General features: G+C 41.7%; 1 protein-coding gene across 15 annotated transcripts in view; it reads left to right on the top strand.

The window, feature by feature from the left end:
* Positions 1-15,122, top strand: part of SGMS1 (sphingomyelin synthase 1) — a 337,794-nt gene that overhangs the window by 233,050 nt on the left and 89,622 nt on the right. Inside the window, exon 1 of one of the 15 annotated variants that reach the window (XM_051823921.2) lies at positions 10,498-10,577. The exons of the other annotated variants lie outside the window; for them this stretch is intronic. The gene's annotated coding sequence lies outside the window, so the exon portion shown is untranslated. Of the gene's footprint in view, positions 1-10,497; positions 10,578-15,122 lie in introns of those variants that run through there. 15 annotated transcript variants of the gene reach the window in all.

The raw sequence follows: 15,122 nt of genomic DNA on the forward strand, positions 1-15,122 counted from the left end.
TACACAATAGGTTTTGTTTTTACTTGGTGAGTGCATTTCTTTACTGTTTCTTCATGAATTGGGATGATGGTTCTTCCAGAAAGACTTTTTTTTAAAAAACTTTTATTTAGTAAATATAATTTTCCAAAGTACAGTTTATGGATTACAATGGCTCCCCCCCCCATAACTTCCCTCCCACCCACACCCCTCCCATCTCTCGCTCCCTCTCCCATTCCATTCACATCAAGATTCATTTTCAATTATCTTTATATACAGAAGAGCAATTCAGTGTATATTAAGTAAAGATTTCAACAGTTTGCACCCGCACAGAACATAAAGTGCAAAATACTGTTTGAGTACTAGTTATAGCATTACTTCGCATTGGACAACACATTAAGGACAGAGATCCCACATGAGGAGTAAGTACACAGTGACTCCTGTTGTTGACTTAACAATTTGACATTCTTGTTTATGGCGTCAGAAGTCTCCCTAGGCTCTAGTCATGAGTTGCCAAGGCTATGGAAGCCCCTTGAGTTCGCTGACTTCGATCTTATTCAGACAAGGTCATAGTCAAAGTGGAAGTCTCTCCTCCCTTCAGAGAAAGGTACCTCCTTCTTTGATGGCCCGTTCTTTCTACTGGGATCTCATTCGCAGAGATCTTTCATTTAGGTTTTTTTTTTTTTCTTTTTTCCAGAGTGTCTTGTCTTTCCATGCCTAAAATGCTCTCATGGGCTCTTCAGCCAGATCCGAGTGCCTTAAGGGCTGATTCTGAGGCCAGAGTGCTGTTTAGGACATCTGCCATGGGAAGTGGGATACACAGCAGAAAGACTTTGAAAGATTTTCTTCTCCAGGCTGTTTTCCACATTCCACAGCTTAGAACAGCTAGATTTCTTTGTGGCTTCTTGCTCCAAAACACCACACGATGCATAATGTATCATTTTGCTTAAAACATCAGAAAGGGAGAAATACTTAGCCTTGTCCTTGAACCCAGGTTGACATCTTATCTCTGTCTCCCTGCATTGACGTCTTTTTCTCCACTTTGCCTCTTGTTCTCTTCCTTGGAGTACTCCTAAAAAAAAGTTAAACTCACTTGCTGTTTGGGGAGGTTCATATGTTAAGGTTTATTATAAATGCTTTAAATTTTCTGATTTTTATTCTAATTAGATTTGGTGGAAAACAGAGTATACAGGGAGAAGATAATTGTGCATCATCTTATATTCAGGTAACCATGATGGCATTAAAAATAAATGAAAACAGTACTTACACGTGGTTAGTATACAAATGGAGGCCAAAATACAGAAAGAGATGTTAAAGCCAGCCTCACATATAAATATTGTATTTCTTGTGATTTCTTTTAGAAAAGAAAATATTTTTGCCACATACTTGCATTATGTGGCTCTCTGTCTTTTATACTTTTTAAAAGAAAGAATTATTTGAAAGGGAGAATGACAGAGATCTTACATCCCATGATTTATTCCCCAAAATGGCTGCAGTAGCCAAAGATACAGCAGGCCAAAGCCAGGAAGCAGGAAATCCATGTGGGTCTCCCTCTGGGTAGTAGGAACTCAAGTACTTGGGCCTTTATCCACTGCCTCCCAGACACATCAGCAGGGAGCCGGATCAGAAGCAGAGTAGCCGGGACTTGATCCTTCTCGCCCATATGGGATGTCCTTGTTCCAAGTGGTAGCTTAACTTATTGTGCCACTTTTTTTTTTTAATTGTGTCCCTTTTATAAAAGGGATTAAATTGTACTGTAGATTTTATTTGTACTTTCCCTAATGTATTTTAGAAATTTTTCCCATCAACACATACAAATCTTCCTTCTTCACTTTAATGATGGTATAATGCTTTGTTAAATGGATATACAACACTTCATTAAATGGATATACAATATTGATTTCACCTTTGCCTTATTTCTAGCTATTTTAGTAGTTACCAGGTTGTAGGGAGTGTTGTTTTTAGATATTGGATTGACTGTAGTCTGCCTTTGTTTAAATACTTGTGTAGAAACATCTTGCTGATGTCTGTTGCATAAATTCCTGATAATGAGATTAGTAGGTCAGAGGGCAAATGCATTTTGATAGACATTGCCAAATTATATCGTATAAAAGTTAGCCTTTTTGTTTTACTTTTAAGAATTGTTTTTGATTGGGCCATAGTGATTATATGTATTTCTGGGATGGAGTATGATACTTTGATTCATATACATTTTGTAGTAATCAAATCAGGATATGTAGCGTATCCATCACTTCTTCCGTGTATTGATTTTCTGTGAAGAGAACATTCAAAATCCTCCCTTCTAGTTATTTTGAAATATTCATGGTATTGTTAGCCAAGCTTGTATTCTGTCCCCTGCCCCACCAGCATTGTATATCACCAAGGTTTAACATTTTTGACAATCTGGTGAATTAAAAATAGTGTATCTCTGTTTTTGCTTGCTTATCTAAAATTCTGAGTGAAGGCTAGGATCTGTTCATAGATTGGTTAGCCATTCACTTTTTTTCTGTCACTCTTTGTTCTTGGCCTTTGTTTTGTGCTTCTTCTTCTTTGTCCCTATTCTTTGTTTTTCCTACTTTTCTTCCCTATGTGTTCTTGTCTTTATCATACTGACTTTAAATCCATTTTTAATTAGAGAAATTAGTATTATTTCACAGTTTGCAAATACTCCCCCCATGTTTTCTTTAATCTTTGATTTTCCTCTAAAACATTGTTTTTATTATGATATAGAGAATACTAGACATGTTTGAAAAAAGAAAAGGGTGTAGGTTGAGGAAATTTGGTCATACTTTCTGCTGTTTTTAAGGATGTGCAGTTGTAGTTTGGGACTAATGGTTATCTGTGCTGATCCTGATAAGTCCTGTTCCATGGAGACCTTCTATTATCTCACCAAGACTGTTCTGAAGGAATACTAGGCACTGGTGTCCTCCTCCTTTTGCACTTGGTGGACCTTCATTAGTTTCTTGGGTCTCTTAAGAGTAAGCTGTCGCTCCCCGTCTTCGTGGAGGAACGACACAGGACCCTGCGCTGTTCTTTCGTCTGCTCGGCCGTCCACGGGTTTGCTGCTGGTTCTTCCCGGGTTGGCTACCATCCCTTCCACCTCCGTGGAAGGGCGGTTCCCCCTGCCACATTCCCCACTTCCGCGGGAGAGCGGCACACCGCCGGCCGGCTCTCTCGGGGGCTGCACAGGTGTTCCCCTTAGATGTTCCCCTTAGATGTTCCTGGTGCATGTTGTCTCTCTCCTCCTTTATAGTCCTCTTCCACCAATCCCAACTCTGCTACCCACACGCTGAGTACGCTGCTCTCCTCCAATCAGGAGCAGGTCCTGCTGTTTATTGGTTGAACTGGAGGCAGCTGTGTAGAAGCTGTTTCTCCCTTCTCAGCGCCATATTGTGGGAGAGCAGATGCATAGAATAAGTCTTAATTCCAGTAACTTAGTCTAGTCCGAGTTGCTCCCCACAGTAAGCCAACTTATGAGCTCCTTGTCTATAAACTTCAGAATTTAGCCACCAATGAAATCATTCCTTGCAGCCAGAATTTGTGGGTAACTCTCCCTTGTGACTCTTGAGCACCTAGAATAAGACCTGGCTCATAAAACTATGTGGAATGATGGGTACAAGGAATATTGGGAGGAGAATGAGCAGGAACACAGAAAAGTAAAGATTCACTTTGGAATAACCTTAGTCAACCTGATATACATATGCTCCACAAATGTACTGCTAGCATGTAGCTGGAACACTTCCATTTCCTGTCTTCATAACCCTACTCTGGTTCCTGTCAGCTGGGTGGACTCTAAGATATCTGTATAGAACATTGAGTATGCAACAGTGTACTTGTGTTAAGGGTTATTTGATTTAACCTATTCTGTCTTTGTGCTTACATGGTTATCTGTCTAGATTGGGCAGTGAGATAATTCTATCTATTCTGTTGGGATTAGTGTTGTGAAAACTATTAGTGTTATTAAAACTACTTGTCACTCGTTAGGAATAAGGTATTTTATATTTGTAGATGAATGGATTTTTCTCCAGATTGCTTCAAAGAGCACACTTTCCCTTTGAACATGTAAAATGATTGTAACAAAGATTGAGTATACAAATGATTTGTTACATGTACTATGTAAGCTTAGATTCAATCTCATTCTTGAGAAAATAGCTTGCTGGTTCCTTATTGAATATCTCCAGAGAAGAGTTTAAGAGTTTCCTGACAATTCAAATAATCTCTTTCTATATACTTACTTATGCGTATGGAAAGCCCTTTAACTATATCCTATAAGGGACAATATTGTGATGCAGTGTTTTCTTGGTTTGGTATTTAGCATTTCCTGACACTGAATAAATCCTTGGTTCTGATAGGATCATGCCCTCTTTCTCTTGCTGTCTGACCTGAGATTAGATGTTTCATAGCTTTGTTTACTTCACACAGTTGCATAAGGCAGCTGGCTCTTAATTTGAATTTACTGAAATAAAAGCCCACAGTAGGGAAATAGATTCATTTTTGAGAAAGCAAATGGTAAGAATTGACTTCTATTACTGTTCTATCTCATTCAAAGCAAAAATAATTGGATGCCAGAACCTTAGAGAACCTGCTGCTGCTGTTTTGAACCGTCATGGTGCTTATTAAGCCTCCATTTCAGTGTGGACTGATGAAATAATTGATGAATGCTGCTGTTACTTAGGCTTTGGGCCAGACAAGTTTATTGTAGTCTGGTCATGGCAGTTTTCTAAACAACACACTGAAATGAAGGGTAAAGGAGGATACTTAAAATGCCGTGTGTTAAAGGAAAGTTCACAAATGATTCCTTGATTCCAATAGTCTCTTATGGCTTTGGCCCACCTTGCCTCTTCAGCTCTAGTTTATAGATCGTTTACTAAAGGAGGCTGACAGACGTTCATTTGTGAATTTGTCTTTGGTGTTTTGTACAGGAATATAAATGAATAAGACAATAAAACCTACTGTGAAAAATGAAGTTCTGGAAGCATGAATTTCTGTGATTTGTTGTACTTGGTGAGGACAGGTCTATGGGGAAGACCTTGGTGCTTTGTTGAAAACTTGGCCTTGGAGAAGAAAAAAAAAAGGAAAAACAAATTTTGGTATTGACTGCGACAGATATCAGACATATTCAGGACAATTTCAAGAGTTTTATTGCAGTATTTCTGGTCAGTGGATTTTACTGGCAGATGGACCTTTTGGAGGAATGCATTGCAGTTGAGATGCACGAACCACTTCAGAGTCTAGCTCCAGAAATTTGTTGAGGGGCAAAGCAGAGGCTTTGGAAATGTTGATTCTCAGTGCTGCCGCTCACTGCTGGGCCCAGGAAAGGGGCACAGCCTGTGAGCCCCGGGTTTTTTCGTTTGTGTAAATGGAGATTGAAAAACTTTGTAGAGGAATAGGTAAATTTGCTACACAACAATCACTCAAAAACAAGTTATTCCTTTAAGAAAGGGTATATAGTGCTGTACATACTGTGAGGATGGCCACTGGAAAATCTTTTTGAGACTATCCAAAACTGGAAATACCTCTTCCAACATGTGGTATGGGACATAGGGCAAGAGTGGAGGTTGCTGTTCAGCAAAGCAGTGATTTACTCTGTGCTATTAGAATGTGACAACTAATGACTTTCTGTTGTTGGCTCAAGTTTTAGATAATTGACCCTGGTTTATTTTGCATGTCTTGAGATGAGACCAGAAGTCCCATTGAGGTCAATTATTGGGCATATGTGTTTGTATCAGAGCATTTGTGTTTCAGGAGTCCTCTGTCATTGGTCTGGCCATACACGCTAATTATCGCCATTGTGAGCCAGTGCAGTTGCCTGGGTAGCGGTATCCTACTGCTGTCACAACACTTGAACCATGACACTTGGGAGCTTCCTGCCCAGGTACTCTCTGGCCTGGCTGTGGCCCTTAGGGAGGTGGCTTACATCAATGTTAGCCATAAAGCAGGGTTTCACATCTGTCCAGTCTGTGCTGGTTGCCTAATACTGCTCACATGCTGATGATGAACATACTAGGAGCACAAGAACAGTCAGTGCCTGTGTTTTTGTGTTCTTTACCCCCTCCAATAAAGCTGCTTTTATATTTTCATCTTAATAAAAAGACACAGTATACATGCTGATTAAAGTTAGCAGAGCATAACTCACTGTATGTGCCCTGGGTGTATAATATACTTCACAAGCTATGGTGTAGGTGCTGTTATTATCCTTAATGTACATAAGCAAAAAAACTCTAACCCAGAAGTTGAATAATCTGCTCAGGATCTCACAACAAGTAAATAGAAGAGCTGAGACTTAAAGCCAGTCTCTATATGGCTCCAGCATCTCCTCTCCTGCTTCTCCGTCCAAGGGCTAAGGACAGTGAACAGCCAAGTGGTGTTGTTATCTTTTCCCAATATATAATGTGCATTTGTGCACATTGTACATAGATAGGTAATCAATACCCATTTCACAGGAATCCTGTATATACCATTTTGTTAAACACTCTTGTGTATTCCATATACTCTGGACATATTTTTATGCATGTTGTTGTAGGTAATCTGACACATTTTTAAATTGACTGCTTAGTATGGAATGTACCATTTTTGTGTTATGGGTGAACCATCATTTCTTTTAGTGTACCACTTGATTTTTGAAAATTTACTTTTTACTTATTTGAAAGGTGGAGATACATACACACGCACAGAGAGACAGAGATCTTCCATGCAGCAGTTTGCTTCCCACATGTCTGCGAAAATCAGAGATGGACCCAGTCAAAGCCAGGAGCCAGGAACTCCATCTGAGTATGTCATGGAGGCAGCAGGGTCCTGAGTACTTAAACCGTGGCTTGCTGCCTCCCAGGCTCGCAGTAGCTGGAAGCTGGATTTGGGAGTGCAACTGGAACTTAACCAGGCACTTCAGAATGGGTTGCTGGCATCCCAGGCAGCATCATAACTACTGTACTAAATGCCTGTTCCCAGTGTGCCATTCTCCCTGTGGATATTTTTCCCTACATCATTTTCTATAGCTGAATATTTATTTGCATGAAAGTATTATAATTTCCTTCTTTTGAAATTCAGATTACTTGAAGGTATGGGAGGAGCATTCTCAAAACTGGGAATTTTAGCACTTCTTTACTTACTTTCCAGTCCCATTCAAAATGCTACATACAAATGCTCAAACTGTCACTTAAACAAAGAAGCAAACTTTATTAAGTTACTGTATAAGTCACTTTTGTTAAGTGTACAGTTCAGTGATTTGTAGGAACTTGAATAAGTTTGTTTTTTTAAAAATATTTATTTTATTTATTTGAAAGTCAGAGTTACCCAGAGAGGAGGCAGAGGGAGAAGCAGAGGGAGAGGCAGAGGCAGAGGAAGAGGCAGAGGGAGAGGGAGAGGGGGAGAGAGAGAGAGGTCTTCTATCTGATGGTTTACTCCCCAATTGGCTGTGCCGATCAGGGGCCAGGAGCTTCTTCCGGGTCTCCCACATAGGTGCAGAGGCCCAAGAATTTGAGCCATTTTCTTCTGCTTTCCCAGGCCATAGCAGAGAGCTGGATTGGAAGTGGAGCAGCTGGGACTCGAACTGGCACCCATATGGGATGCCGGCACTTCAGGCCAGGGCGTTAACCTGCTGCGCCACAGCACCAGCCCCTTGAATGAGTTCTGCATCCCGCCCTGTGAGCCAGTGTTAGGTCATTTTCATCTGTAAAGTAAGATTCCTCTTTGATAGTTTATTCCCATGCCAACGCCCAGCCAACTGCTAATCTTTTTGTTGGTATACTTTTGCCTGTCCTGTACATTTCATATAACCTGTCACTTAGAAGAATTTGATGTGCATGAGTAAATATTTCTTTATCTTATTCTTTTGAATAATTTGGCCTGTATAAAATTCCTGGGTAGAACTGTTGGTTACATTAGGACTGAGAACCATCTTGAATAAATTTATTCCAAGGAGAATTTTTCTCCCATTTCACAGAGAAACGATGCTCCTCTGGCTATAAGGCTTCCTCAGGAAAACTTGCATATTAAAATCGAACTATTGAATGATTTTCAGCTTGTTTAAATAATTTATTCATGTAATGGCTTGATTGTGATTGAAACTCTTGGCTTACTTTAAATGTGAGTTGGTTTCACAGAAAACATGTTACCAAAACATCCTGCAGCCTCACCCATGTGAGAAGTAACGCTAAGAAGTTCTCACTGATAATCCAAACCTGTTTCTGGCACTAAGTGTTATCTCTACATCACTTAGAAAAGTTGCTCAAAAAAAAAAAAAAAGTTGCACAACTGCTTTGGATTAAATAACTTCATAATGTTAAAATAGTTTTTAAAATTTTAATTGCTATTGCTATTATAACAATTTTGAATCAAGCAGGTTTTGAAGTCATTCTGTAGATCCAGCAAGCATTTTGTTTCTAAGCATTTATTTATTGATAATAAATAGAAAAGTGTCAGAGAGAGAGAGAGAGAGGAGTGAGCAAGAGTGAGACAGGTATCTTCCATCCACTGGTAGACTCCCGAAAGAACCACATCAGCCAGGATCCAGGTCTCCCACACGGGTAGCAGGGACTCAATAATTGAGCCCAGGCATATTAGCAGGAAGGTGGGTTAAAAGCAGAGGCGGGATTTGATCCCAGGCACTCCGATATGGGCTGCAAGTGTCTCAAGCAGCAGCTTAACCACTGTGTCACAGCACCTGGTCCCCGCAAGTATTTTAGATGCCTACTCTGCACTTGTACTTTATTTTTTTTGTAGTCTGCTTTGAGATTTCTATTTGAAGTGTATGCATATTTATTTTTAATTGTCATTTCAAGTGGATAATTACTCTTTTCCAGAGCCCTCTACTTTTTAAGCTCAGAGAATGTAGAGGAATAATCAATAAGCCTGTTGTCTCTTTTGTTCCTGGAAAAAAAAAAAAAACAAGCCAGGTGGAATGTTGTTGACCATATTCTAGACTGGGAGCATGCCAGAGTACAAAGTTTGGGGGTGGAAAGATTTCTCTGTGTAGTCTTGAAAGGCACCTAGTTAAGGTGCATTTGGCGTAGCAGTTTCAACACCACTTGGGACACCCGCATCCCCTATGAGAATACCGGTTACGTCCCAGAGCCACTCCCAGTTCCAGCTTCTTGCTGACGTGCACATTGGAAGGCAGCAGCCAATGGTTCAAGTAGTTTGGGACCCTGCCACCTACATGTAACTGGGATTTAAGTTTCCAGCTCTAGGCTTCCATGTGGCTTAGCCTCAGCCATGCCAGAATTTGGGGAATGAGTTACTAGAGGGGAGCTCTGTCTGCCTCTGCCTCTGCCTCTGTAAACAAACATTTTGGGGGAGAGGGGAAAGGCACCCAGTATGCAGAAAGTATTCACAAGTCAGCTGCTGCAGACAAGTGGGGTGGTTTTTTTGGTAGCACAGCTCTCACACCACTCCACTTCTTTGAGACAGATTTCTGTCACCATTGGCTGTCATGGGCCCCATAACCCTTTTTTTTTTTTTTTTTTTTTTTTTTTTTTTTTTTTTTTGGTGGCTTCTTTGTGGATCAGTAATCAACACCTGGGAGGAAAAAGCTTTTTTTTTTTAGAGGAAATAACAGATTTATCTTGAACACCTTTGAATCCTGAATGGTTGCTTAGGTAACAGCTGTTGCATTTTACCATATTTGGCAAATGAGACAGACAGCTTCTTCGGCTGCTGTTTGTCTTCTAAAGGGAACACCAAAGCAATAGTAGCAACTGAAGATTATCTTGAAAAGATAACTTAGGAGCACAGAAGTAGAGATACAGACATGTAAATAAACTTTGTCCTTCAGAACTTCTAAAAATCGGTTTCTGACGCAAGTGTTTGCCTAGCAGTTAAGATGCCAGCTAAGACACCTTGCTCCAAGTTGGAATTCCAGAGTTTGCTGTTGGGCTCTGGTTCCTGATGCGGCTTCCTACTAATGCAGACCCTGGAGGGCAGGAGGTGGTGGCTCGGGTGATTGCTCTTTCCCATGCTCTTCAACATTCTGATCTTGCTTTGTTGTGCCTGTGTATATGAGATTCGAGATCCTTCTCCTGAAATGGGGGTGACAGTATAAAGACACCTGCACTGAATGAAATCTAGACCAGAGAGTGTAGCAAACCATTTCAGGGCAATAATCTGCTCTTGGCCAACAATGCACAACTTGGATCTCTAAATCTCATAAGCACAGCAGAGAGCTTTCGTGATGATTCACTGGAATAGAATGGGTTGGCAGTTGTGGCACGAAGAGAATAACGTGGCTTTTTGCTTTTTGCTTTTGCTTTTGCTCTTACTGTAAATTAATTTTGAGTAAATTTAATAAATTAACTGATAATTACATTTGGAGTGCCCTGCAAAACTATGAAGAGTGTGCTGAGAGGCAGAGAACATTATCTTCAAGTAGTAACACCTTTGCCCACGCACCGTCTTTGTAAGAGAGCCTTTGAAACTACTGCTTTTAGGAGCCATTGAGAGGTGGGGACCAGCTACTTTTAAGAGAACATTTGGGCGTTGAAATTGGAGTAGGGAACAAGTTGTGAAATAGAGTAGGGAGTAGGGTGGAGCCTCATGTGAGAAGGTAGCCTACCGACAGCAGCCATGGATTGTGGAGCTCCTGCTGTGTGCCACTAGTGTACTAGGTATTTTGCTACTCTCTCATTTAACTCTATGAACTAGATGATGTTATCCATGTTTTTGTAGACAGGGAACCTGGCTGGAGTTTAAGTCTGGTTTGTAACTTGTTTGCCGTAAAACTAACTTGTTGGCGTGGGATTTGGCGCAGCTTTTAAATGCTGCTTGGGACACCCGCAGTATTGGAGTGTATTGGAGTGTCCTTTTGTAGCTTCCTGCTAGTGCAGCCCTGGCAGGCAGCAGGTGATGGCTCATCTGCTTGGGTCCCTGCCTCCCACATGGAAGACCCACGTTCAGTTCCAGGTTGCTGGCTTCAGCCTGGCTCAGTCCAGGCTGATGAAAGGCATTTGGAGAATCTAACAGCAGATGGGAGATCTCTGTATCTGTCTCTTTCTCTTTCTCTCTGCCTTTCAAATAAATAATTTTTTCCATGTTGAAAAATTAATCCAATTTGTTCCTTGTTCTCTGTGGTTTTCAAATCTCTCCCTTCCCACAGTCCTGGATTTTCTACTTCTCTTGTGTTTGCTTAAGAACTGTTACCATTATAGATGCTGACCATGGTAGAGCTTGTGAAATGAAATCATCCTAGGGAAAGAGAATTACCATGTAGTGTGAATTGGCCTATACCCTGCTGGAGTCACCTCCCAGCTGAGAGTGCCTGGACCTAAGATAGTGGAGGTTGTACTAGAGAAGGGAAGAGTTGCAGGCTTCTGGGAGGGTGTAACTTATTCAGTTGGAGTAAGTAGAGATTGGTTACAGTTGAAACTGTTGTACAGTTTCATCCCTGCTCCTGAATGGTTAAAAGCATTTCATTTAACCCATGGACCACCTCACCCCCACCCCCAGCTTGTTTAGCTTGATTTTTATTAGGAATGGCATCTAGGATTGTAAACTTTTAATATACAAACGATAACAGTAACCCATTGTATTGGTCCATTTTTGTTAGCATGAGGAAATCTCTAGGACAGGCTACTTTGTCAAGAAAAGTGGTTTAGGCCGGCGCCACAGCTCACTAGACTAATCCTCCACCTGTGGCGTCGGCACACCGGGTTCTAGTCCCAGTTGGGGCACCGGTTCTGTCCCAGTTGCTCCTCTTCCAGTCCAGCTCTCTGCTGTGGCCTGGGAAGGCAGTGGAGGATGGTCAAAGTCCATGGGCCCTGCACCCACATGGGAGACCAGGAAAGGAAGCACCTGGCTCCTGGCTTTGGATCGGTGCACTCTGGCCTTGTGGCCATTTTGGGGGTGAACCAACGGAAGGAAGACCTTTCTCTCTGTCTCTCTCACTGTCTAACAACTCTGCCTGTCCAGTTTGGAAGGTAAAGTCTAAGACCTTGCACACCCACTGGTTTGAACTCTGGTTGTGATGGATGGCATCCAAATGGCAGCAGTGTGTATGAGAGGAAGAGCTTATGTGAGCAGGCAAGACTTGGAAAAACTAGGAACCTCAATCCTCTTCATGACCTAACATCTTCCCAGTAGGCCTCACCTCTAAAAGGCCCAGACCACCTGCCTGCATTGCCGCACTGGGAACAAGTTTTCAACTCATGAACCACACCCAAACCATAACACCCATGAAGGTGTTCTTTGGGTCTAATCACCAAAAGGTAGATGTATGACCAGCGAACAAGAAATATATTTTGCCATTATCTCAAGGTTTGTCAGAGGTGAGCTTACTCAAATGCCACCTGAGTGCTTCCACCAAGCTCTGTTATGTAAAAGCTCCAAAGAATCTGTGCAGATTGCAAAGTGATTTTGAATGTGATAATTAGTTCAGGCAGGGCTTTAGTAGTTTGCTAATTACTTGACTTACTTTAAGAAGTATTGATAGTCATCAATTTCAGAATTTTTCCTTTTAGGTTAGGTAGAAAAGATTCGTACTGGTTATTAGTTGTAAACAATTCGGTATTGAATGAAAAGCAAAACCTGGTTGGCGGGGGAGGGCAGGGGGAGGACCAATTTAGAGTGGCTCTAACAGCTCAAAAGTTGGAGTCAAAGTTTCCTTGTTCTCCTGCCCCTGAAACTAAATTGTATGAGTAAGACAAAAGGCTGATATAAATCAAGCAAGCAAAACTTAGTCTTTTGCTGTTGCGTATTTATTTACTATAACCTCAGATATATTTTGGTTTCTGTTGCATGGTTCCTGGCACCAGAATTTGTACAAACCTGTTTGAAGACCACACCCTCTGAGAAAACTCACAGTATTGTCGGTTGTGGATAATGAAACGGCAAATTGGGTTTCCGACTGGCTGTGAATTTTTTTTAAATAAGGGATAGATCCTGCCTTATCATGTGTTATAAAATATGCCACAGATTGTACCTATGGTTTCAGGGGAGAATAATCCTTTATGCTTTATGCTTTATGCACATAAACGTTATTACTGTCCCTGGCACTGTCTTTCCTAAACTAGGACCATACATGGTACTTGAAGAAGGTTTTGTTTTAGGACCAGTCAGATATCTGCATTGAATCTTTAGGTTCAGTCCAGTTGCTGGATTTGGCTGGCACATTTGGCTTGGGGATTTACTGTACCAAAACAAGGTAGAAATATCACAAAATGAAAAACACCGTAAGCTTCATATTACCTACAAGATAGGAATGGACTGATTTTTAAGAAAAGCAAACTTCTCTCTAAGACTTGGAAAGGAAGGATGTCAGAGTGGGATGTAAGTTTTCCCCTTCAGCTCGGAGGGTTGACTTATGTGGTTGTTCCCTTCTGTTTCGAGTATTGATATAGTGATAGGGTGTAATTCTCAGATGGCAAAGCTCAGGAGTCCCAACTTTTGGGGAATGAGTACCTTGCTCTCTAGGAAGAAGAACGGAGCATGTTGTTGCTAGGACATAAAAAAATCAGAGAAGCCTCCTTGGCTTGGGTTTCAGCCCTTCATTGGCTCACCTACAAAATCATAAGCTGGATTGCTCAGCCAAAGCTAGCTGAATCTTGGTTGTCCACACTAGTATAAAAATATTTTTCTATGATATTCTTTTGTCTCTTTGGAGGCTGGATACTGGGAAAGGTCCACAGTCTTTATAAAGATACCCCTGGCAATTAGTCTAAGAACATAGTGCCCTTATCAGCCCTGGTGATCAATGGAGTAATCAATCAGTGAGTTCACAAAATGGAATTTCTAAGAATACTGTCAAATTGCCCTGCCTCCATATCTGCCATTGTGGTGTTTCTCAGATATTTCCTGGCTGTCTTATCTGCCTCTAGAGCTACAAAGGAAACACAGAGTGAGTGGGGAAATACAGGGTAAGAAGGTAGAGTAAAACTTCAGTGTGTGCAAGCATCTTCCCACTAACTGGCATGCATTGGTTTTGGCTTCTGTGACTTTTATCTTCCATCTGTGACAGTGTGGTACATTAGGGTTTGATCTTTTTGCCTTTCTTTTCTCTTCCATGGACTTCCTGTGGTTTTTAGTCTGAGAAATTGGGTGTAGTTTCTTCTTCTTCTTTCAGGAGGGGGCCAGTGGGTAAAAACTCTACTAACCATGTAAGGTGATAGGAAGGTGGTGTGGTGCACTTCCCAGGTCAGGCCCCACCTCGCTGAAGGTGGGTTGTTCATAAGCAAGGCGGTGAAGGTGTGAGGTGTGGCAGGAAGAGCTGCTGCTGCTTCGAGCAGTGGCTCCCTGCTTCGTGGTTGTGTGGAGGCAGCTGACTTGCTGTATTTCTTCCACCACCTACCATAAATTTTTTGGTTCTTTCTTTCCTGTGTATTTTATGTTTCTGTGTGTGTATTATTTTTTTTAAAAACAAATTAGGTTCTTACCAGATTGATTTACTGTTTAAAAACAATTTTATTATGATAATGAAAAAGATATAGAAGCTAGAGTGAATAGTAAAATGAACTCCATGACCTTATGAGCCGGCATCAGCATCACCAGTCATCAGATCTCTGTGGTTCTTGGGAGCAGGAGGCAGTATTTGAAAGTAAATCTCGCCGGCACTGTGGCTCACTAGGCTAATCCTCCGCCTTGCGGCGCCGGCACACCGGGTTCTAGTCCCGGTCGGGGTGCCGGATTCTGTCCCAGTTGCTCCTCTTCTAGTCTAGTGCTCTGCTGTGGCCCTGGAGTGCAGTGGAGGATGGCCCAAGTGCTTGGGCCCCTGCACCCGCATGGGAGTCCAGGAGGAGGCACCTGGCTCCTGGCTTCGGATTGGTGCAGCGCATTGGCCGTAGCAGCCATTAGGGGAGTGAACCAACAGAAGGAAGACCTTTCTCTCTGTCTCTCTCTCACTGTCTAACTCTGCCTGTCAAAAAAAAAAAAAAAAAAAAGTAAATCTCGAACATCATACCATTTCACTCTAGGACTTTGTCCTCATGTTTGTTATTCAATTATTGACCTTTCGTCTGTTGACTTCTCTGTTTCTCGTTTCTGAAATAACACCTGGACTGTGCTCTGAGATTACAGAGGTGAACTCCTCTGGTTGTGCTACCCTTTGCATGGTGCTTGATGGGCTTGTCCGCAGAGGTCCTGAGGACGTTGGCCTGCTGGTTTGGGGTTCACATTTCAGTGACAGGTGGAACTCAGAGGTGCGAGTGCCTCCTTGCCTAGTC

This window comes from Oryctolagus cuniculus, chromosome 15 (genome assembly GCF_964237555.1).
Source record: "Oryctolagus cuniculus chromosome 15, mOryCun1.1, whole genome shotgun sequence".
NCBI lineage: Eukaryota > Metazoa > Chordata > Mammalia > Lagomorpha > Leporidae > Oryctolagus > Oryctolagus cuniculus.